General features: G+C 46.2%; 1 protein-coding gene across 3 annotated transcripts in view; it reads left to right on the forward strand.

Annotated features, from left to right (window-relative positions):
• The window catches only part of LOC147737333 (uncharacterized), a 162,124-nt gene that overhangs the window by 66,809 nt on the left and 69,370 nt on the right, over positions 1 to 25,945 (forward strand). For all 3 annotated transcript variants that reach the window (XR_015296581.1, XM_086925675.1, XM_086925666.1), the window contains exon 2: positions 22,963 to 23,026. The gene's annotated coding sequence lies outside the window, so the exon portion shown is untranslated. The remainder of the gene's footprint in view (positions 1 to 22,962; positions 23,027 to 25,945) is intronic.

Genomic DNA, 25,945 nt, shown 5'->3' on the forward strand with positions numbered 1-25,945 from the left:
TAACGTCTTGCGTTAGTTTATCGCCTTACCAAACGTTTGGGCGCCATGTAGTGTAGTTCCTAGTTTCCCACTAGGCCCTGCGCATTGGAATAACATAAACAGTAGTATCGACGTGGAACTGCGGATATTCCAGGCCTCCACTGACTATGCTAAACTTAATTGGTTGTGTTACCAACTAGCTCAGAGGTCACTGGAAACTTTCTTCTCTGCATAGGAAGTGATCAGCTTCCCTGGCGCAGATAAGGAGGGATTCAGTTTTCCAACAACCGTGCAACATGACAACTTTGCTCCTCAGATCAAGAGTCGATCTCTAGGGTCGTGTGAAACAATAGACAGGTATTTCACTCAGTCAGGTTAGTGCAGTTTACTTTCACGATATGCAGAGAACAGAGTGACGGGCGTTTGTCAAAAAAGGGTTAACATTTATTGAACAGTCTTTCTTCTCGTACAAGAGAAATGAATTGCCACAATTGCAAGACTTGTTGTTATAAAAAGTACGTACAGTAAGATAAGGATTGCGAAATAATACTGTAAAAGCATTGATATGGTTTCTTAGCCATACAATGGTTTAAAAGTAATAAAACATATATACAGTCATATATACATTAGGCTAACATACTCAACTGGTGCTTCTAACTAAGCCTACCCCAGTGTGCCTGACCTAAGCCTAACACTTGGAAGGGGAGTAAGTAAGTAGCTTTAAGTTAAGTTGGTTTTGCCAAGGTTTGCTTCAAGAATTCTCAATAAGGGTTTAGTCAACACCATACCTCTGAATAGAATGATGGAGGTCTGGTATCTCCTTCAGGGGGAACTCGAAATCCCAGTCACCCGCGAGGGCAGACTAGAAACACTGGAGCTGGATTTCTCAGCCGGAGAAAGGCAGCATCTCTCTTCAGCGCGTCGAGAGGAGGAGGGGGGACAGCGTCCGCGGGCAGCTTGGCATCTGCTGGGCTCTTCGCAGAGGGACGGCTGTTCAGCTCCTAAGCTCACCACACCATCGTTTGCGCTTTAGCAGCGATAATGGTATCAGTAGCTTCACCACCGGGACAGCAGCAGCATCAGCGTACTGCATACAGCATACAACAGCAATGGGACACCAGCTCAGCAACACAGCATTTGCTTAAGGCAACGTTGGTAGTATTTATACCTGAAAGGTGCCTGGTTTGACGCAAGTTTGCTGGACATAAGACGTCAATTAAAGATGTCACTGGAAGTGATAGCTATCAGTTGCTCATTAGAGTTCCATTACTAATCAAAACACAGCAAGCGGGGATTTCCAGGTTTGCTGAGTTTTTATCTTGTTGAAGAACTCGGAGTGTTAATCTAGGAATATCAGATAGTGACTTCTGCTCTGTCATTGCACTAATTGGTTGCAAAGAAAGTGGCAGAAAACTATTCTGGAATGTGGCTCTGTTCGTGTGAGGCCAGAGATGACTTTCTGAATATCGCACTTGAACGGTTATGCCAATATAGGGAATAAATGGATTTATAGCCGAATAGGGGCATAAGGTCACAGTATCGATCAGGAACCTAGATAAACACACAACAAAATCTTCCCCTCTCTCAACTAGAGCACACGACTTGATAGCAATCATTCGGACCAAATCACAGACACAGGTTTTCACACTTGAAATTATGAAGGGTTTTGTGCACAAGGGCTATAAGGAGGTCATTTTGCCATTGGAGTTTTATCGAGATTCGCTCTCTCCATCGTGTACTGTATCTTAGAATGCTTTTTTTACATGTATCTTCTCAACAAGGTTACGTTACTATTGTTTGTATACCTAACTTAGACAACCCCCTTAGTTTATATGCGCTGTGGCCGTATTTTAATTTTATAAAAAATAATACCAATGACTGAGAAGGATGTGACTTCTTCTTCATAATCTTTTATTCGGTTACCACTTGTTTTGGAGCCATAAAAAGTACATGAAAATGACAATAAATTAAAAAGAAAATTCAACAGAATATAAAATGTCCCAGTACATAACGAGTCAAACAATAATACTAACAGAATCAGAATTAATTAAAATTGATAAGAAAATAAACTAAAATATGCTGCAAAAAACAAATGTGGGACTTAAAATAACAGTTACATACATAAGAATAAAATATGTGGACTTAAAAAAGATTAACCAAGAGAATGACGGGTCATAATGCAAGCTTTTAAAAAATGTACTATGCATTTTGCAAAACATTCTGAGTCCAGGAGTTGTAGGGACATAAATGCTGGATGGCACGACCGTAGGCCAATTAAACGGAGAAGTGGTAAAATCCAGGACTTTCGTGGTAACTTTTTGAATTTACAAAACAAGATAATGTGAATTGTTGACTGGGGGGATACACCATCACAAGGGCAATTCGTGATCGCATTCGACCAGTTCTGTATTTGTGGAAAAGAGACCAAACGAAAGAAAGAGTTGAAACGGAACCTTGTCAAAAGATATTTCTCGTAGTTGGACAAATGAAACGATAAGTATGGTTGCATGCCTTTATCAACCTGGACTGCGCGGATTGGGGAATTTGAGGGTTTTAAGATCTCAGCTGAGCCACGAAGTTCTCTTAGGTGACCTAAACACAACCTCTTTAGCTCCTTTCTCGAAATATCCTCCATACTAGGTGGGTCCTCAAAGAAGGAGCTGCGGCCAAGATCTCTAAAGAAATTCCCCACATAAACTAGCCATGGAATCCTTTGCCAGTTTAAGTCCAAACAGTCCATGATCAGAGAGCGTGTTAGATGGCACTCGACTTTTGTCCATTTACAGTGCCATAGAAGAATAGGTTGGCAACGAATGGTGTCAATAATATAGTCCATACCTAGTTCATTATGGGATGCGTAAGTTGGCGCGCTTTGTGGGAGCGCCAACAGATACTTGACAAACCCGTTCTCTGTCATCTGGATTGGATCTATTGGACCATATCCCCACACTCCCGCGCCATAGGTGGCTACGCTGTGACACTTTGCGTAGTAAATCTTAAGCAGTTCCGTGGGGGCTGGTTTACCGAGTTTCCTGGAAAAGGAAACCAGGGCCGTTGTTGCTCGCTGGAAAAGAAGTTTTCTACTAGCCATGGCCTGCTTCCAACTTAGAGTGTCGTCCACCAATATACCTAGGTAAGGGTAAACAGATGTTTTTTCCAGCCTTGTTTTCTCAACAAAAATTGATTTGGGGTTCTTGACCTTGGGGCCGATGTGCATAACAAAAGTCTTTTTTATGTTGACTTTAAGGCCAAGAGAGCCCATGAAAGAACAATATTTATTAAGTTGTTTTTGAAGTTGGATCAGTGTTCTGGCAAAGATGACCGAGTCATCTGCATATAGCAGTGTTGGAATTGGGCGGTGATTAATCTGAGGTAGGTCCTGGCTCCCTTCTAGCATGGCCACCTGAGGAAAATTAAATTTTGGCCATGTTGTGTTCCCTAGCGCGTACCCCACCGACTCCATGTACCAGCTTAAAGTGCATGTAACTTCCCTCCTGTGCCAGTTATGAAGACGCAAATACATTTGCGTCCACCGTCAACTTGTCCTCTTTCAGACGCACCATGAATGGATTATATAGTCCGTTCCTAAGTATGCTATGCCAACGTCTTTTTGTAGTACACTTTTCACTTTTTCCTGCTCTAGCCAGAGTAGGCCCTGAATTCCTGCCATCTGAACCTCTTTTGTGGCTCCTGGCTCTGCCCAGGCTACCTCCGTACTCATGAACTATGTCCTATATTCAGCGCGGCCCCTCGCGCTCAGCTCAAGCCTGCTTTCTGCCAAGACTGACTATAACCTTCGAGTTATCTGTTCCGCTCCCCGAGAATACATTCCTGCCTACTAGATCCTGTAAACATCCTCTCCAGCTGCAGAGCCAAAAGGCCGATCTGTCTTAATGCAAGTAATTCATAGCCTCCGTTGCCATGCTTCCATGGAAGGCCCCGTGCCCCCACGCTTCACATGTAGACACTCAGGCGCTTATACACGCATCCACAGTTAGCATAGAATAGCTTCTACCCTAGAGACCTTTCCGCCCAGATAGTATAGTTCCTAAAACATCAGATACCAGATATGATAGAAGTACAAGTTGATCTGACATGCCAGACTTCTGTCTCTTTCCGTCAGTGTAAATGTCAAGACCCCTGCACCCCGTCAGTCACACGTCATGCAGCTGCGCGCGCATCCAAGCTTCCGATTTTCTGCTGACATTGCAACATTCTGTTAGCACCACCCCTTGGTGCCACCCACTTGCGTCACCTATCAGTGACGTTTCTAGCACACACCTCTAGTTCACGCCTAGTTTACGCCTCTTGATGATGTATTGGTACCACGTGTATACTGTTATCTTGTCTTCTCTCAGCTGTTACGCCTCTCACATTGAAACTTATGATGTAAATCAAGTATATAAGCTATGTAATGTCAATAAACGAGAGCGCGCTCATCTATCCCTTCTGACACCCCTGTGGTGGTCAGAACATGATATCCTGATTCCTTTATGAGGAATAAAACCCTTAGAAACTCTAACACCACGGACTCTGTTTTCTTTCATTCTGATTGAGTTATTATTGATTAAGTACTTACCTGCATAGAAATTAAGAGAGTAAATTAATTATTTACGTCATTTTGGCGCCCGAATAGGGACCCCTCCCCCACCTCACGCGCCGGAAGGTGCGTTGCAATCCGTGTCCCCTGCCATCAGTTAGACGGACAACACGTGTACTGGCAGGATTTCCTGCATCCCCCTCTGACACACGGAGGTGACGAAGACTGCGATCAGTGCCCAGACGAGGCGGTGAGGAGTGCGGAGGATCCCGACCAGAGCCCAGCCGAAAGAAGCAAGGTCCGAGGTGTGAAGAGGCCCACCAGTTTTCCGAAGTTTTCCGAAGTTTTCCGAAGTTTTCCGAAGTTCCGAGTCGAGTTCAGCCGAGTTTTCCGAGGCCTTCTGTTTCCGTGCTTCCCGGTGAGTACCATTGCTGGGTCGTATCTAGACGGGTTTGGGTACGCAAGTCCGGTCTGCACTGTTTTTAGGCAGTGTATCTGTACTGTTTAGCAGTATATCTAGGATTCCGAATTTCTGCACTGTTACAGCAGTGTATCCGTACCGTTGAGCGGTACATTCAGTGTAGGGGGTAGTTAGCTATGTCTTCAATGTTTTCATGTGATTAATGTTGTGGTATGAATGTGACTGTTTTATTGTGTATTATTGTATTTCTTGTATCAACTAGCAACTCGTATTAAGGAATAAAGATCTAGCGTTCAGTAATAAGTAAGCAGGATGCCGTTCCTCAGTAAGTTAAAACAGATTGGAACTAGGAAAGGGTTACTAGAGGAAGAAATTCCTATCCCCCCTAGGGACACTCCAGGCAATTTTATGTATCAAAAGCACGGCATAGATGCCATATTATATCTAGATTTATGGGCCGATTACACCAAACACCTAGACGAAAGACACAGATGGCCTGTTACCGGAACGTGGGATGCCGAGTGCATCATGAGGGTAGAAGAAGCATTATGGAAAAAGAAAGCTAGGCAGTCTCAGAAGGACGCCATAGAATTTTGGCGTAAGGAATCACGTAAGCGTGCTGACAAAGCACTCCGTAGAGAAGACAGACTTAAAGAATCAGATAAAGAGCGAGAAAACGAATTAGTTACTGAAGGGATCCGAGTAAAAACAGAACAAATAGACCGTGCCCGAAATAATCTCGTAAACGGTATGTACCTCGCAGCAGATGGCCCATCCGAAACTGAATCAGAGATACCGAAAAACTTACCGACACCATTAGTTCCAACTAAAGTAATGCATAAAACTACTAAAGACATATTCCTGAATTCATATCTAGAGGATGTAGCACCAGCCTACACCAATCTGCCTGTTCGTGCCCTGCCTACTGACAGGGATGGGGGTGGCACTGCGCCCCCAGATCCAGCTCCACCGGTACCGCAACAGACCTCTCCCGCTCCGCCAGCTCCGCCACCCCCCGTTCTTAAGACAGACCTACCGAAACCAGTACTACCTGATCTTACTAAAAGACAGATTCAAGTCCAGATACAGACTCCACGGAGAGATAATGCCCAAGCATCCGCCTCAGGAGGTGCGACAGCGGGTCTACAGACCCCGCCACCGACACACAGATTGCATTTAAAGGACACTCAGAATCCTTTCCAGTCTCCCTACTCATCCCGGCTTGAGGCATTGAAAGATAGGATGTCATTCTGCAGATATGATCCAGTACCCGGAACAGACGATCTAATGGTATTAGCATCACTGCGCTTAAGATCTGCCACCGATAGCTTGCTATGCTGTGTAGGAATGCAGGAAGCTCTCGACAGACTATACAAATTCATACAGACGGGGAAAGACCCCGACAGTGTTAAAGCTGCCATGTATAAACAGAAAGTTGACGTTCAGAAACAGATATTACGATTCTTCATTAATTGTGTGATAAGAGAACGAGACAGGCCCGGGACAGATCAGAGTGAATTAGACGCATTGAACAAGTGGGGCCAAAATATAGCAGAAGCAAAACATGACAAGGCGACTAGCATAGCCACTATGTCCCAGAAAATTAGAAAGGCAGTATTAACTGCACATCAGGAAGAAACAGATAAAACATCCTCCGGGGAGGAAGATGAAGATGAAACATCAGAAAAATCTACAGATATCATAGCGTATGTAGGTAGGGGAAACTACCTTAGGAAAGGTGTCCGTCCGGAGAGCAAGAGAGTTCTTTTCTCCGCTTTAACCAATCCGAATTCTTCTGAACATCAGTTCCAGGAAACTGATAAAAGGCTTCGAGATCGAGTAGGGTATCATATACTCAATTCTATGGATGAACAGGAACTAGCCCGATCGGCCGTGTTGTGGGCCGAAAACGCAGACATATATAATGATGACACGTTAGTGCAGACATTCTTGAACCTTTCCCCGGAAGAGCAGAAAATAGCAGGTGTATACATGATTCAGCACCTCCTTATCAAGTTCAGAAACCATCATTCTGATCCAGGTCCCTTACACGAAACATTAGAAGCACTAATCATGGATAGATGGAGAGGTTTTAGTACCAAATTAATACAAATAATTCTAGAACAACGACGTAAGTATAACACCTTCCTGAGTTCTGAATATGTTCCCGCCCCGCCTCCAGAAAGAAAAATGTACCACATGCAATGCGGTGGCGGCATTGAAAGCCAGAATCCCTTACGAGAAGTACATCCAGTTATGGGTGAGGATCGTATCCTGAAACGTGTGTATGTCCACACACCACTGACTAAGTTAGAACTACTAGAAATGAAGAAATTAGTTCCGTGCCATGATAAGGACCCTGCAGGTTTTCACAGAGAGCTTAAAGACATGTTATTGATGGGAGATTACACGTATGATGATATTATGAAAATGTTAAAAGTACTGTTGCCCACGGGCATTTACGAGAAATTAAAGGAGAAGGATTGGGAAGTGGGAGAGTCAAAGATAGCATGGGCAGAGATAGAAGACGAAGAAAAGAAACGAGTCCCAGGGTTAGGCCTTGGGGATCTGACTAAAGCATTACCAGGTTTAATAGTACAGGTTCTGCCAAGATTATTGACAACTAGAAAGGAAGATTGGGACGCAATCTCGTCCTGCAAACAGAAACAAGATGAAGATACTAGTGACTTTTATTCAAGATTCGAGAAATGTTTCATTATCAATAGTGGCTTAAAAATAAGTAGCGAGTCATATCCACATCTTTTTGTCACAAAATTAGTAGAGAACGCCCTACCACTAGTTAAAAATAGAGTGTACAAGGTTGAAAGTACTTGGCAGGCAAATACGCCATCACAGATGTTACAAATGTTACAATATCACCAGAATAGAATTAGGGAAGAACAAGAGCAGGAACAGAAACGTATGAAAGACACGAAAATGAAAATGTTAGTAGCTCAGACAATTCCAGCCGAGGGTCATAGAAAAGGTGGGGCTCAGACAAATCATTCTGCCGCTCCCGTTAAAGGGACTTGTAATTATTGCAAGCAGCCAGGTCACTACGTACATGAATGTCCAGTCCTGAAACATAACATCGAGACAGGTAAAACTAAAGAAAGACCGCGTCCGCCTAGACATGAACAGGGTCATCAACAGACCTCACAGAACGAACAGCCAATGCAGAATACACAGCCTATGCATGATCAGTCCCATACAGTACAGACAGTAGCAGTACCACAGCCACAGCATGCTCAGACACAGCCCATTGCCGCAACTCGGCAAGTCTCACAACAGATGTACCAGTATGCCCAGTCGGCATATCCGGACTATCAGCGTTATACATGAAACAGCCTAGGGAGGGAAAGTGATTTGCCTCTTATTGAAATTCCTGTAGATCAAGAAGGTCCTTATGTACACAGTCACGTATTAGGAAAAGACAGAAAGTTTTTAATTGACACAGGGGCAAGTCGCACTACAATAAGTCACAATGAAGTTCCAGGGGCACCCCTCTCAGGCTCACAGAATGTTTCCCTTGGTTTTTCAGGACAGCCTATTGTGAATGAAGTATCAGAACCAGTACCACTAGCTGTGGGTCCATTATCTCGAGTTACAGATTTGTTACTTACGAAATCATGTCCCGAAAATCTGTTAGGAATTAAAACACTAAAGGCTTTAGGAGCTATAATTTGCTGTTCCCCGGAGGGAGTCAGACTCTTTCTACGGGATTTCAAGGGTCATTATGTTCTACGTGACTTTGATGTCAGATTGAAAAATGTACCAGATCACTTATGGGCAAAAGGCCCAGCTGATGTAGGTTGTATGCATATCACACCATACCGTGTTACACTCAAGACAGGAGTTGTTCTACCCAGAATCAGACAATACAAGTTACCACCCGATGCTGTAGTGGCTTTACTGAAAATCATTGAAGAGCTTATCGCCCAAGGAGTGGTCGTAGAGACCGACTCCAATATCTGTAATTCACCCATCATTCCAATTCTTAAACGTACAGACCGCAATGCACCGCCAGTATACCGGCTGGTGATTGATCTTCGAGAACTGAACAAATGCATCGTACCACAGTATCCTGTGGTCCCCGATATCTCCACCCTGTTAACTGCTATTGATTCAGAAGCAACGTTCTTTACTGTAATCGATCTCAAGAACGCCTTCTTCAGTGTACCCATTGACCCGGAGAGCCAATATCTCTTCGGATTCAGTTTAAATGGACGAAGTTTCACATTTTCCCGCGCACCTCAAGGATTTACAGAAAGCCCCAGCATCTATAGTCAAGCACTGAAAAGACAACTAGATTGTATTCAAATGCCAGTTAATACAGCTTTACTACAGTACGTCGATGATCTGCTGATCACCGCACGAAGTGAGCCCGAATGTGAACAAGCATCTCTGATAGTTTTGCATTTTCTGGCCGACAAGGGACACAAGGTGTCTCCTTCGAAGCTACAATTCTGTGTTCAGCAAGTTGTGTACTTGGGTCACTTGCTGTCCAAAGTGGGGAGACAGCTCACTCCCGATCGCATTCAGTTAATAGTAAACATGCCCCGACCCCAGTCACAAAAAGAAGTGCGGGCCTTCATAGGCCTCACCTCGTACTGCAGACAATGGATTCCTCAATATGCATTTCTAGCTAAACCACTCATCCAGTTAACGACACAGGAGGCAGCGACTTCGACTGTCCTTCCTTGGACTCAGGAACACACACAAGCCTTTGAGGAATTAAAGAAAGCTTTATGCCAAGCACCAGTTTTAGCGACACTATGTTACAGTAAACCGTTTACACTTTTTGTTACAGAACGTGATGGTACAGCATTGTCTGTCCTCACTCAAGATCAAGCAGGTTCACATAAGCCTTGCGCTTATTTTTCAAGTACATTGGATTCAGTAGCACAGGCACTCCCTGCATGCTTAAAGTCAGTAGCAGCAACAGCGTTAGCAATCAGACAAAGCGATTCAATTGTTTTAGGTCATCAGTTAACAGTACAAGTTCCACATTCTGTAGAGGTTCTGTTAAACAGAACCCAGACTCAACACTTGACTATAGCACGATTGACAGGTTACGAATTGACATTATTCCAGCCACACATAGAAATCAGACGCTGCAGTATCTTGAATCCAGCAACATTGTTACCTACAGTTATGACAGATGCAGCTCCACATGATTGTATAGAGATTATTAATGCAGTAACAAAGCCCAGACGAGATTTAACAGATGTTCCACTGACAAATCCAGACCTGACACTTTATGTGGATGGTTCATGCATGAGAACAAGTACAGGAGAGTTAGTGGCCGCATATGCCGTGACCACTGAAACTGAAGTTAAAGAAACACATCGTATTGATACACTGTCTGCTCAAGCGGCAGAGCTCATCGCTCTGACCCGAGCCTGTATTCTAGCGAAGAACAGAAATGTTAACATATACACAGATTCCCGTTATGCGTTCGGAGTCGTACACGACTTCGGCATGCTCTGGCAGATAGAGGTTTCCTGACCTCTCATGGTACCAAGATCCAGCATGGTCCTCTCATTCAAGCACTGTTAGAAGCAATACATCTGCCTTCAGCCATATCAGTCATGAAGTGTAAAGCACATACTAAAGCCACAGATTCTGTTTCCCAGGGTAACGACCTGGCAGATAAGACAGCAAAACATACAGCACTGACTCACACTCAGACAGCTGACACGACCAAGACAACAGATCCGACAAACTGCATGACAGTCCGAGATCCCACCCTAGATGTTATTGACATTCAGACACATGCTACTGCAGACGAAATAAAGAAATGGATCGAACTAGGAGGGGTCCAGACAGATCAGGGTTGGATGACGAAGGGAAAATCTACATGGTTTCTCCCTGACTCTATGGTTCAAGTCATGATAAATACAGCACATAGTCCTGCCCATTTAGGAGAGAAAGCAATGCTAGACAGTTTGCAAAATCTCTGGAACAATAAACACTTACGAGCAGCCGCAAAACAGAAAGTGCGTACTTGCATGATCTGTTGTCAGTTCAATCCAGGTAAAAGCGTCCCTGTAGAGCAAGGTGGATTTCATCCTCCCGATCACCCTTTTGAAGTCCTCCAGATGGATTATATCCAGATGGACCGTTGTCGAGGATTTAAATATGTTCTCGTAGTTGTCTGTGCTCTGTCCCGCTGGACCGAAGCATACCCAGTCCCAGATTACACTGCTCCGACCACTGCCAAACAGTTGGTTCGTGAATTTTTCCCACGGTACGGCTTGCCTCGTGTTGTGTACTCAGATAACGGTCAGCCATTCTCGTCTGCCCTAATGAAAGAAGTTTCCTTGTTATTGGGATACCAGTGGAAGTTCCATTGTGTCCGACATCCAGAAGCAGCAGGCCTTGTAGAAAGGCATAATCAGACATTAAAGATTCGCCTTGCCAAAATATGTCAGGACAAAGGGGTCGACTGGATAGTCGCCCTGCCGGTGGCACTATTCTATATGAGAATGGTCGCCCATTCGAGATCAGGGCTATCTCCGTACGAAGTGGTCTTTGGAAGACCACCGAATATGTGGGGGACGCCCATTCCTAAAAAGATAACCGATGTTGATTCTAATATGTTGACAGATTACCTTGCCTCCTTGATGTCTGCACTCCAATCATGTCGTTCACAGGTTGCCGCTGCCTTCCCTGACAACACCGATGTGAAGGAGCATGATGTCCGCCCCGGTGACGTTGTTTTAGTCCGAAACTTCGACAGGAAAAGTCCGTTGGAGCCCCGCTGGAAGTCTCCGAAGACCGTTCTTCTAACAACAAAGACTGCAGTCAAATTGGAAGGAAGAAAGGGGTGGGTCCACCTAAGCCATATCAAAACATTCCCAGGACTGAAACCGGAACAAGACACACCCACCCCCACCAAAGACTCTGATAAAAAAGACTTTTCCGAATGCAAACGAGAAAAAACTCCTCAAGAACAATATCGTATGAAGTTACGATCTAGCAAGTCAGACAGTTTAATTGTTTAAGTCCTCCCCTAGGTGAATCGGTTAAATAGTTTCTGACATGTATCCCCTAGATCGAGTTAGAGAGAGAGAGGAAAAAAAAAAAGAACATATTGCAAATCACTCCGTAGTCACTGCATAGTGACACTAATAATTATGTTTATTATCAGTATATTAATAATCATTGCTAGTATCTTGTTATCTATATACTTTCCTATCTTCAAGCGTGAACAATCTGCTTACAATGTCTCTGCTGAACACACTTTTAGTGAGTTACCTCCTCATGAGCTTTCCTACAGACTTGCGCTGCGCAACAATACATTCATTAGTATGTTACATCATTCTCATCAAACTAACAATGCTACAAATTGCTGGATATGTGGCCGACTCCCTCCCTACCAGAATTACAAGGGAGCACTGCCTCTCTTTCCGTATCCGTTCACTCACAATGGCTCCTGCGGAGCATGGTTTAAGATAATTAATTCTCTAGATCCCGACATTGCTGTTTTCGATGGGGGTTGGGTTTGGGGAAACCTGAACTTGGTCCTACTAGACGTCTGTTACCCGGATAAGGAGGGACTCCCCATTAGAATAGGAACTGATCTAGAAAATGAAGTATATGGATTAGGTAATTACACAATTAGCCTTATGATTCTTACTGTCGAATCCGAAGCCGCACCAGTTCTACCTATTATGTCAGTACTGCCAGTCACTGGTGAATTATGTATCAAGAAGAAAGGTTCAGTACACTTAGGTCATAGTAAATGCACTACCGTGGTCGAATTCAGTGATGATGGAAAGTCATCCTTCAAAGCTATCAGTCATTCTTACTTTGTTTGTGGTCATACCGCATACATTCGTCTACCTCCAGATTGGGATGGTACCTGTTACATTGCATTCCTTTTGCCACCCGTTTTTTTAGCTCCTTCTGATTACCACAGAAATAGTAATCTAGTAAAGAATAGACCCAGAAGAGATGCCCCCCTTGTCGACTACACAGAAACAGCATGGGAACAGTACACTGATTTTAATAAAGGGTTCTTTTTCTTCTTAGGCCCTGTCCAGAATAGTAAATTAATACGCAGATTAACTAGAACACTTGAAGCTGTAGTAAATGAGACTACCTCCGCCTTAGGTAACTTAACAGAGGAGCAGTCCGCTATGCGGGTTGTTGTCCTTCAGAATCGTCTTGTAATTGACGTCATCTTGGCAGATAGAGGTGGAGCTTGTAAGGTCATCGGGTCAAGCTGCTGTGTTTTCATTCCACAGAATGCACCATCTGTATATCAAGCTATCACCCGTCTTCATAAAATTGCAAATCAGATACATCAGAATCCAGGCACCTGGACTTGGTCCGGTTGGTTCTGGACAACGTTAACAGCTTGGGGATGGAAGATCCTATCCTTCCTAGGCATTGGCCTAGTCCTAGTATTCAGTTGCTGCTTGTGCCTACAGTGTGGGCCAGCGATTTGTGGACTATGTGCCACTTCTTGCATTGAACATTCCAGTTTTCACTCAAAACGTAACCGAAAGAAAGAAGAACAAATGATGTTACAAGAACAGACTGATCGATTCATGAGGATCGATATTTCATGAAGGGTCCGTAGGGAACAAGGAGGGAATGAGGAAAATTAAATTTTGGCCATGTTGTGTTCCCTAGCGCGTACCCCACCGACTCCATGTACCAGCTTAAAGTGCATGTAACTTCCCTCCTGTGCCAGTTATGAAGACGCAAATACATTTGCGTCCACCGTCAACTTGTCCTCTTTCAGACGCACCATGAATGGATTATATAGTCCGTTCCTAAGTATGCTATGCCAACGTCTTTTTGTAGTACACTTTTCACTTTTTCCTGCTCTAGCCAGAGTAGGCCCTGAATTCCTGCCATCTGAACCTCTTTTGTGGCTCCTGGCTCTCCCCAGGCTACCTCCGTACTCATGAACTATGTCCTATATTCAGCGCGGCCCCTCGCGCTCAGCTCAAGCCTGCTTTCTGCCAAGACTGACTATAACCTTCGAGTTATCTGTTCCGCTCCCCGAGAATACATTCCTGCCTACTAGATCCTGTAAACATCCTCTCCAGCTGCAGAGCCAAAAGGCCGATCTGTCTTAATGCAAGTAATTCATAGCCTCCGTTGCCATGCTTCCATGGAAGGCCCCGTGCCCCCACGCTTCACATGTAGACACTCAGGCGCTTATACACGCATCCACAGTTAGCATAGAATAGCTTCTACCCTAGAGACCTTTCCGCCCAGATAGTATAGTTCCTAAAACATCAGATACCAGATATGATAGAAGTACAAGTTGATCTGACATGCCAGACTTCTGTCTCTTTCCGTCAGTGTAAATGTCAAGACCCCTGCACCCCGTCAGTCACACGTCATGCAGCTGCGCGCGCATCCAAGCTTCCGATTTTCTGCTGACATTGCAACATTCTGTTAGCACCACCCCTTGGTGCCACCCACTTGCGTCACCTATCAGTGACGTTTCTAGCACACACCTCTAGTTCACGCCTAGTTTACGCCTCTTGATGATGTATTGGTACCACGTGTATACTGTTATCTTGTCTTCTCTCAGCTGTTACGCCTCTCACATTGAAACTTATGATGTAAATCAAGTATATAAGCTATGTAATGTCAATAAACGAGAGCGCGCTCATCTATCCCTTCTGACACCCCTGTGGTGGTCAGAACATGATATCCTGATTCCTTTATGAGGAATAAAACCCTTAGAAACTCTAACACCACGGACTCTGTTTTCTTTCATTCTGATTGAGTTATTATTGATTAAGTACTTACCTGCATAGAAATTAAGAGAGTAAATTAATTATTTACGTCACACCTCAAGGCCGTTGGTATAAAGATTAAACAAGAAAGGAGCCAGTACGCAGCCCTGCCTGACCCCTTTTTTGATGGAAAAAGATGGGGTCAGGTCGCCGCTAACCCCAAATCTGACACACGCCGTTGCATCGGAATAAAGTTCTCGAAGGAAAACAATGAGGGCTGGGTCCACTCCGAGGTCCCTGAGGATTGCCCAAAGTCTGGGGTGCAGAACGCAATCAAAAGCTGCGCTGAGGTCTACGTACACGAGAAAGATGTTACCCCTTTTGGCTCCCGCGTACTTCCCAATGAGGAGGGCAAGATTCAAGGGCTGCTCTACGGTCCCAAGACCCTTCTGGAAACCATATTGCAGGTCGGTCATGATGTTATTGGTTTGGGCCCAGGCTTGAAGTCGGTCCAATACCACCCGACCCGCAACTTTACCCATGGAGTCCAAGAGGGAGATAGGCCTGTAGCAGGTGGGATCGTTACGATGGCCCTTCTTGAAAATAGGGAGTAGAATGGATGTTGACCATGATTCTATCAGTCCAGTTGTTGTTGCTGCCGCCAAGACCTTGGTAAGGAGTGGAGACCATAGTTCAGGATTATGCAGAAAAAAGTCCAGCGGGACTCCGTCAGGCCCAGGTGCCTTGCCGGATTTTGACGCTTTAAGGGCTTTGGCGACCTCTGCATGGTCGAAGTAGATGTTAATCGGGTAGCTGCTACTCCCCGTCTTACTTCCTCCACGCCAGTCTTCTTCTCCAGGAGGCTCTGGTTGACAGTTCCCAAAAATTTATGAAAAGTGGGTGACCCATTCAGCTGCTGACACTGCGACATCTAAATGCTGCCCCGTTGTTGAGTCAGCCAGAAAGGGAGATCTAATAACGCGCCAAAAAAGGACGCTGTCTTTATTATGGCAGCTGTCATGCAGTTGTGACCAAAGGTTTTGCTTGATTTCCCTCCTGCGTTCCACTCTGGCTGAGTTGTAAAGTTTCCTTAAATTGGTAATTTCCAACGCGTCCCTCGTAGTTCTGCGTAGGGCTGCCTTTAGATTGGAAAGTGCCTTACGGCACTTCGTGTTAAACCATCTTTCAGTTGTACATTTTTTATTTTTTTGTTTGCTTGTGAGCTCCTCTCTGATTGCCCCCAGGATCTTCTGGAAACCAGCCAGGATTGTTTGAGGGGTGGAATCTAGTGCTAAGCAATCAAGAATCCAGAGTCTAGCTTTTGCAAGGACCCTCCCAGTGATTACAGCTGGATCTATCTTTGCCCATTTAACAGAGTATCCATTCACCTTATTCATAGTTAAGGAATTTTGAGTTAACAGACTGGTGTTGTTAGATTGTAAAGAGACATTTTTTGGTACAACTGAGACGCTAATGGGAAAATGGTCACTACTAACATCAGTCCCAGTTTGATAATTTGCCACTTGTCCCTTCAAACTCTGGGAGGACATCATGTAGTCAATGGTACTTGAGAGCCCCCTACCATGAAAAGTTGGTGAAAAGTCAATTGAAGGTTCTACAAGGTCATTGGCAAAATCAAGCTCTAGTGAAAAGAGGCATTCATTTAGTCGATTTCCACAGATAGTGTGTGCAAAGTGAGACAATGGACTGCCATGCTCATCCAGCAGGCCACAGTTTCCATTTTAATAATTGGTGCATAATGGGAGATTAAAATCACCACCCCAGACCACATATACTGGGATTGTTGAAAGCTTATTGCGCTGTGTTATTAAAAAAGTGGTAATTTCATTAAGGGTGTTTATACAATCCATTGTTTCAAGATTATTATAAAAATTAACCAAAAAATAGGTGCTATTTTTATTAAAGGTTAATTGTAAAATTTGATAACTCGCCACTTCTTTAGACATACATAACGTTGTGAGGGGCAGAGTATTGACAACATAAACTACCAGTCCACCCTTTGGTCTACCCAAGACACCCTGACTAGCTGGTGTGTGAAATGTTTTATAACCCACTAGATGATGGGGGGGTAGTTAACCACGTTTCTTGAAGGCAGACTATCTGGTGCTCATTTACCGTGTCTAACCACGGCTGCAGAGTCATTTTAGCACGTAAACCTGCACGTTCCAATACAAGATTGAAAAGCTCAGGTTAGTAGTAAGCAGAAGTTCATTTGACTGAGGAGATAGGGTTTCAGCTGTCAAGAGGTCGGGTGCACGCGTAAGCGAACACACCGAAGAGACCGCGGTCTCCAACCTGTTGACAGTGTCCTTGAACTGATGGAGGTTTGGGGCGTTTATGCAGATAGAAACCACTGGAAATCTATCCACCATTGTATTGGAATAGGCAGGAGAGGTTTCTAATGTAGTTCTGACCTTGTTGGCATTTGGTGTAGTCGGACTTATTTGTGAGATAATATGACCTTCAATCAGGTCTCGTTGTGTTCCAGGACTAAAGTGAACGCCAGAGGCTTCAGGGGCCTGATTTATGCTGACTGGATTTACTATCGGTCAATCGACCATTTCCAGACAATCATATCGATTTCTGGTTGGAAAACCCCGCCACCCCTCCATAGGGAAGTGAATTCTGCTTGGGTACCAAGACTGTGCCTGCCACTCCCTGCTTCCGTTTCTATATCTGTTACCCACATGATTCCAGGACCCTTCTTGTGCTTGTTGCCAATTTAAAGTAGGGAAATATTGGTAGCTATTCTCTGGGGGATAAAAAAAGGAGAGACGTTGAGCATCAATTCCCCCCTTTTTTTCCAGTGACGGCCATGAACAAATATAGTCAACTGTAGTTGGATCATCACAGTTTACTATAATACAGTCACCTTGTATTGTTTTACGTTCGTCTCCGATCCATGTTACTCTGCGAACTCTAGAAATTCTACCTGAGTAACGGGGCTGTAGGGGTCTGTTTAGGCTAAGCCACTGTAGAACCTTGTTATGGAGAGACCAAGAAGGTTCATCTGTATCATAAGAAAGCTCAGGAACCCCAGTAAGAATGACCGTGTAGGGGGACGCCTCCGGTGGAAGATGTATAGGGCGCCTAGGCCGCGCTCCCTTTTTTACTTCCCCCGTGGGTTTTAATCCCGGCGTTTTGGGTGTAAAGGATGTCTGATTTTTGTTAGCTACTTGGACGGGACCTTTCACCTGTCCTGAGGGGGCCTGGGACGGAACAATGGCCGTACTATGTGAAGCCGAACCCGCATCAGAGATTAACTGGGTAGAAGCAGATGGTGTATTGGGCTTAGGTTGCGTAGTAGAAGCCTTAGCAGCTTTGGTCGGCATACCTCGGGGATCTGGTTGAACCAATTGAGGAACTATATTTGGAGGTTTAGATTTCCCCCCCTGTTTTGTTTGAACTAAGCTGGACTGAGTAGGTGGAGTGGCAGAAAGCTTCACTATCTGTTTTTCAAGGAGCCTTAAACTAGATTCCAATGGTTTTAATTGGTAGATAAGAAGTTCCCTGATGCTGGCTAATAGGTGAGGGGTGGTGTTGCAGATCCTACAGAAACCCTCCACCTGTCCCATGATGGGAGGATTATCGGGCAAGTCAACTAAATTAATAGCGGGAGGATCGATAACATTTGGATCGGTCAGGCTGAGTTGAACAGGTTTCCCCCCTCCAGACTCAGGAGGGGCACCAGATCTGGCTAAAGTAGTATTTTTCTTGCCTTTCCCCCGTTTTGGAACAGCACCCTCACTAACCCCACGAGACTGCTTGACTGGTTCTGTCTCCTGCGATTGACATAACTCTAAGTCTGGGGTAGTTTCAAGGTCCTCTAGCACATGGGAGTCTAACAATGGTTGTGTGGCTGAAAGATCCACCATAGAAGGGACGGTATGAATTACTGCTACAGTTTTGGATGGTATCAACAATGGAATATTGGGGCCTTGCTGGATAGGTGATATCGCTGAAGCCAGAAGGCCCATGGAGGAGCGTCGTGCATTCACAAGGTCTTGAGATACTCTGCGCTCCAGCAGAGAAATACTCTGATCGATGGCCTCGTTAGTTCGAGAGATGAATTGGTCAATCGGACCTGTAATCTGGGCGACGCTCATTACAGTTTTACTCCTGGTGCCTTTAGACGTGGTGGCCTAGCCAAAGGATTACACTATTTTCCAAAGAGACCTAGAAGGCAGTTCTTAATAAAAGTTCAGCTGAAATTTATACAGTTCTTATTGGCTGGAAGGAAGATGTACCTAGGATAAGTGAACCAATTTACCTTATGATGGACTAAAGGGGGGTTGCCCGGTCCGGTCTTGCCGGTCACTAACGGGCAACAACGGGCCCGCCCTTGGCCCAGGCTTCGCCCGGCGTTCAGCGAGACGGGTCTAGTGACGTTTTTAAGCGCCTCCTGGCGCTTCCCGGTGACGCGGAACACCGCAAGGGCTGCTGGATGGTGAAGTCTGCCCCTCGCCGGTCTCCTCTCGGCGGCCCCGCTCTGGGTGTTAGGTGAGCAGTCGGGCAGCGGGAGACAGGCGGGCGGGTCCGCGGTACGGTCTCTGAATCAGCTAAAGGTTCATGCTCAAAAAGAAATTGCTGGCAGCAACGCGGTCATGGAAAGTTCCCCCACTCGATGGCTCTAGTGACGTTTTTAAGCGCCTCCTGGCGCTTCCCGGTGACGCGGAACACCGCAAGGGCTGCTGGATGGTGAAGTCCGCCCCTCGCCGGTCTCCTCTCGGCGGCCCCGCTCTGGGTGTTAGGTGAGCAGGCGGGCGGGTCCGCGGTAGGGTCTCTGAATCAGCTAAAGGTTCGTGCTCAAAAAGAAATTGCTGGCAGCAACGCAGTCATGGAAAGTTCCCCCACTCGATGGCTCTAGTGACGTTTTAAAGCGCCTCCTGGCGCTTCCCGGTGACGCGGAACACCGCAAGGGCTGCTGGATGGTGAAGTCTGCCCCTCGCCGGTCTCCTCTCGGCGGCCCCGCTCTGGGTGTTAGGTGAGCAGTCGGGCAGCGGGAGACAGGCGGGCGGGTCCGCGGTAGGGTCTCTGAATCAGCTAAAGGTTCGTGCTCAAAAAGAAATTGCTGGCAGCAACGCGGTCATGGAAATGTGACTTCTATTTAGACCATGGTTCTGTACCTTTTATTTTTTACACAACCTTGAGAAAATCGCAGGATCACACCCCGTACCGACGAAACACGTGTTGGTTGTGGCCGAGAACACCAGAATAAAATGGGAACAAGACAAAAGAAAGGAAGAATTCTGTATATTCTGAGACTCATTTACTGTACTTGTTTTTAACCTAGAGGGAAACCACATCTTACTTAAATACGTGTGCTGGGGAGTTGATTTTCTCAGGGGTTGCAGAGGAAGTGAAGCCTGTCCAGGGGTTGCAGAGGAGGTGAGGTCTGTCCAGGGGTGCGGAGGAGGAGAGGCCTGTTCAGAGGAGGTGAGACTTGTCCGGGGGGTGCAAAGGAGGTGAAGCATGTCCTTTTCAGGGGTGGGGTGGTTGCGAAGGAGGCGAGGCCTGTCCTAGGGGTGCAGAGGAGCTGAGTCCTATCCATGGGGAGGAGAGCAGGTGAGACCTGTCCAGGGGGAGAAGAGGAGGTGAAGCGGGTCATGAGGGATGCAGAGGAGATGCCTGTTCAGGGGGAGCAGAGGAGGCGAGGCCTATCCAGGGGGTGCAGAGGAGGTGAGGCATGTCTTGTCCATGGGGGTACAGACCAGGTGATGCCTGTCCAGAGGTAAAGAGCAGGTGAGGCCTGTCCAGGGGTGCGGAGGAGATGGTGCCTGTCCTGGGCTGGGGGTGCAGAGGAGGTGCGGCATATCTGGGAGTGGTGCAGAGGAAGTGAAGCCTCTCCAGGGGCCGGAAGAAGAGGCTAGGCCTGTCGAGGGGTGCAGAGGGGGTGAGGCCTGTCCAGGGGTGCAGAGGAAGTGAGGCCTGTCCAGGGGTGCAGAGGAAGTGAGGCCTGTCCCGCGGGATACAGAGGCGGTATGGCCTGTCCAGGGGTGTAGAGGCGGTATGGCCTGTCCAGGGGTGCAGAGGAGGTGAGGCCTGCCCTGAGGGGTGCAGAGGAGATGCCTGTTCAGGGGGAGCAGTGGAGGCGAGGCCTATCCAGGTGGTGCAGAGGAGGCGAGGCATGTCTTGTCCATGGGGGTACAGAGCAGGTGAGGCCTGTCTGGGGTTCAGAGGTGAGGCATGTCCTGAGGGGTGCGGAGGAGATGCCTGCTCGGGGGGAGCAGAGGAGGCAAGGCCTATCCAGGGGGTGCAGAGGAGGCGAAGCATGTCTTGTCCATGGGGGTACAGAGCAGGTGAGGCCTGTCCAGGGATGCAGAGGAGGTGAGGCCTGTCCAGGGGTGCAGAGGAGGAGAGGCCTGTCCAGGGGTGCAGAGGAGGTGAAGCCTGTCCAGGGTACAGAGGAAGTGAGGCCTGTCCAGGGGTGCAGAGCAGGTGAGGCCTGTCCAGGGTTCAGAGGAGGTGAGGCATGTCCAGACCAGGGGGTTAACAGCAGGTGATGCCTGTCGGGGGGGTACAGAGGAAGTGAGGCATGTCCTGTCCAGGGGGTTAAGAGCAGGTGAGGCCTGTCCAGTGGTGCAGAGGAAGTGGTGCCTGTCCTGGGCTGGGGGTGCAGAGGAGGTGCGGCATATCTGGGAGTGGTGCAGAGGAGGTGAAGCCTCTCCAGGGGGATGCAGAGTGGTTGGGCCTGTCCAGGGGGATGAAGAAGAGGCAAGGCCTGTCCAGGGGTACAGAGGAGGGGAGGCCTGTCCTGAGGGGTGCAGAGGAGAATGCTTTCCAGGGGGAGCAGAGGAGGCGAGGCCTGTCCAGTGGTGCATAGGATGTCATGCTTTCACAGGGGGAGCAGTGCTGGTGAGGCCTGTCCAGGGTTCAGATGAGGTGAGGCATATCCTGTCTAGGGGCTAAGAGTAGGTGAGGCCTGTCCAGGGATGAAGAGGAGCAGGTTCCTGGGCTGGGATTGCAGAGGAGGTGAGGCCTGTGCAGGGGGTGTAGAGGAGGTGAGGCCTGCCCCAGGGTGCAGAGGAGCTGAGGCCCGTCTTGAGGGGTGCAGAGGAAGCAAGGCCTGTCCTGGGGTGCTGAGGAGGTCAGGCGTGCACAGGGGTTGCAGAGGAGGTGGTGCCTGTCCTGGGCTGGGGGTGCAGAGGAGGTGAGGCTGATCCGGGAGGGGTGCAGAGGAGGTGAAGCCTGTCCAGGGGGATGCAGAGGGGTTGAGGGCTATCCAGGGAGATGCAGAGAAGTGGAGACCTGTCCCCTGCTGGGATGAAACCTGCTCTGTAGGGATTGGAGTTGAGGCCTATCGTGTCCTCTGTGTATGAGGAGTGTGGACCGCCTCAGCCGCTTCTCTCACCACCCAGAGATGCTCCTTTCCTGGCAATGTATTTTATTGTAAGAGTTTGTAATCCGAGTTTTTGAAAAGTATCCGGAGTTACCATTGAGCCCCAGATGGCTCATTACAAAGGCATCAATGAGAACTACTCTGTCAAGACGTGATATGAGACACAAAACTGTATGTTAGTGATAAAAAGGATTCTTTCTTTTTATGAAGCCCCCACCCACCAACCTAGTTGGTGGCATGCTTAATCATCGGGCCCACCTGGTGACACCAAGTGTGTCCCTGCTGTGCTACTAGGCCTGTATTACAGCGGAGCAGGTATATTTACTGAGTGTGCAGTGAAACTGAAGTTTAAAAACTGTCCAGTGTTCCCATTATCCAAAGGGATTATCTTTAATGTTTGGGCCTCTGGCAGTAGTAAAAGCAAGGCAATGGATGTAGGTGGAGTAGTAAGCGACCCCAGCCGGGGGAAAGGGTGGAGAAGTGTGGTTCAATGGTTAGAGCGGCAGACCCTGATGCAAAGGTCTGGCCCGGGACCAGGGTTCAATTCCCCGCCTCGGCGGGTCTTGGGCTAAAAAATTCCACAGACCTGATAATTCTCGCCTCAGTGCCTATTCTTTCACTCTACTTCTTTCTTTCTGCCGTACTCCGTTTTATGCCGTACTCCGTTTTATGCCTTACTTATTCCCTCTCTATCTTTAAGCATGAGTGGAAATCGCTGTAACAGAAAAGCACAACATTACTAATTTCCTTCTCCACTTTCTTACTCTCTCTCTATTTCCTTACCCAAAGTGCCTATGGCTACAATATAAGTATTCTATTCTTTGGTAACCTGCATTATAAACAACTTTTTAGCACCCTTTAACTCTTGTGAGTTCATTTATTCTTTTTCACTCATTTGTTCGTTCACTCTCTGCTTACTTTCTTATCTTCTGAATTCTTCTTACTTCTCCCTTAGGAACCTTCTGGACTTCCGCCGTCAGCCAAGCGACGAAGAAATCCGGACCTGAAGTATTCAATGGGTAAGTATTAATTCTTCTCTTTATATATTTTTTTCCTGTTTACTTTAAATTGGTATTTCTCTCTAGCCTACGCCTGGCACAAAACTTCACTTTTTCTATCTAACTAGACTACAGAGAGAACGTGACTAATCTCTGAAAATCCGTTGGTGAAGTGCGTGGTTCTAAAATCAACCAGCGCTCTTCACAGCTTGTCTAGACCTCGCACCCGTGTCCAGGAGCGCAGGACTAGACCGACAACTTCTACCGCGGTCCTCCCTGTTGGTAGTACAGGGGAGAATGCCCAGTTCCTCAGTATAATCACCCAATACCATTTGCGAGCGGGTAATCTTTGCAATGCCCATTTAATGGCAGGTACTGCGGGACAAAGAAGAGCTTTGATTTCTTTTTCCTGCACCTTGACAGTACCCCTTCGCAAGGTTAAGCCTCCGGGCTGAGGTTTGTGAGGATTTTGCAAGTGAAAAATGTTGGTTAATCGGGGAGCATGAACATCTGATTGCTCCACCCACTACCTATCCTCTGGGCAAAAACCCTTCCAGTCTACAAGATAGAAGATTTTCCCTTGAATGGACTTTGAAACTAGGATTCTTTTAACTTCAAATTCTTCTTGTCCTTTCACTAAAATAAGTTCTCTTTCTTAATTCTTTCAAATGGGGTGAAACCTTTTTAAGAAGAGAAACATGAAACACTGGGTGTATTTTTAGCTGTGGTGGTAGTTTTAGTTTGAAAGTCACTGGATTCCCTACTTGCTCCACAGGAAATGGACCTATAAATCGGGGTTGAAACTTTCTATTTCCTTTAAGCTTTAGGTTTCTTGTGCTTAACCATACCCTGTCCCCTGTACTCAAATCTGGTTCAGGTCTTCTTTTTCATCTGCACTTTGCTTGTAGCGTTCCTTAGCTTTCATTAAGTTCTTGGTGGCAGACTCGTGTACCTTGCTAAGATGCTGTACAAAGTTTTGTGCTGCAGGTACCAACACTTCTTGAGAGGAAATCTCAGAATTCGGATGCCTTCCATAATTCAAGTAGAAAGGGGGAAAACCAGTAGAGGCATTCTTAGCATCATTATGTGCAAACTCTGCAGTCCAAAGAAGATCAAGCCACTCTCCCTCTTGATCCAAAAGAAACAGTCTGAGATACTATTCTAACTCTTGATTGGCCCTTTCAGTTTGACCATCTTTTGTGGATGAAAACTCGTTGGGTAACGTGTCTCAATTCCCAAACTCCTTGTGTAAACCTTCCAATAATGGGATAGAAATTGAGATCCACGATCTGTGATCAAAACCTTTGGAATACCATGTATTTTACAACCCGTTAATTGAATTGTGTGGCTATATGTTTTGCAGATGACTTCCCTTTCAGGGCAACAAAATGCGGCATTTTTGAGAAGGAGTCTTCCATGAGTAATACTGAACTGAATCCCTGACTAGGAGGCAATTTAACAATCAAATCCATAGTCACAGTGTGCCAGGAAAATGGAGGGGTAGGCAAAGGTCTCAATAAACCCAGAGGAGCCAGCTTATTTATCTTCCCCATTGTACAAATCTCACAGCCTTCCACATAAACTCTAACATCTTTGGACAACCCTGGCCACCAAAACTGTCTCCTTAACAACTCCTCCGTTCAATGGATTCAAGGGTGACCAGCTAATGGACTGTCATGACAGTCGATCAACGCTTGTTGTTGCAGTTATTTGATTGGTAAGTGCAAGGCCTTGGAATGAAACGGTAATCCATCGACAATTTCTTGAGTTGACTCCTTCTCTGCGCAGCTCCGCATTTCTTCAGAAGGTAAGGCTTCTTTGACCTTGTCTACGAGAGTTTTCTCACTAGTGGCTCCAATGATCTTAGTTTCAGGAATTATCTTTTGATCACTAATGGGACTCTTTCTTTCATCTGTGTCAATGCGAGACATGGCATCTACCTTTCCATTATTTCTTCCTGGCCGATAAGTTATTACAAAGTCATAATTGGCGAAATACAGGGACCACCTAAGTTGGCATGGTGTGAGCGTTCTTGCAGACTTCAGAAACTGAAGATTCCGGTGATCGGTGAATACCGTCACCACATGTTTTGCTCTGACTAGGTAATGTCGCCATTCTTGGAAGGCATCTTTTATAGCGAGGAGTTCTTTATCTGAAATAGTATAAGTTATTTCCACTGGTTGCAATTTTCTATAGTAATATGCCACCGGATGCAACTGTTCGGTCTCTTTGTGTCTCTCCGAAAGTACCTCTCCGATGGCCTGTTTAGAAGCATCAGTCGCCAGGTAAAACGGTTGAATAGGATGCGCATGCAGCAGATTTGGTGCAGTGGTAAAACTCTTCTTCAAGAACTGGAAAGCATCTTCTGCCTCAGCAGACGATTGAAAAGGTACTTCTTTCCGTAGCAATTTAGTAATTGGAGGTACCTTCAGGGAAAATCTTGAATGAATCTGCGATAGAAATTTGCAAACCCAATGAAGCTCTGTATTTCTTTCACAGAGGTTGGAGGAGGCCAATTTAAGACCGCCTCAATGTTTTTAACATCCATGGTAGGACCTTCTGGAGCAATTACAAATCCCAAGAAATCCACAGGTTTCACTCCAAAAGCACATTTTTCAAGTTTTATGTAAAGCTTGCTTTCCTTCAGGCAATGCAAAACTCTTTTGACCTGTTGCTGATCTTCTGATGAGGAATAAATCAAAATGTTGTCTATGTAAACAATCGTGCATTGATCAATGAACTCCTTCAGGACATCATTAATGAAGTACTGGAAGGCTGCAGGAGCGTTGCTCAAACTGTAGGGCTTCACTTGGTACTCATATAATCGTAGATCTTAGTCATTCAACCTCACGCTGACCATAGGATTGCAGGGAAGCTGGGTCTGGACATTGTCATTTGGAAAAAACAGCAAATTTTATAATTGTGAAATTCGTTTTTATT

This window comes from Lissotriton vulgaris, chromosome 1_1 (genome assembly GCF_964263255.1).
Source record: "Lissotriton vulgaris chromosome 1_1, aLisVul1.2, whole genome shotgun sequence".
Classification (NCBI taxonomy): domain Eukaryota; kingdom Metazoa; phylum Chordata; class Amphibia; order Caudata; family Salamandridae; genus Lissotriton; species Lissotriton vulgaris.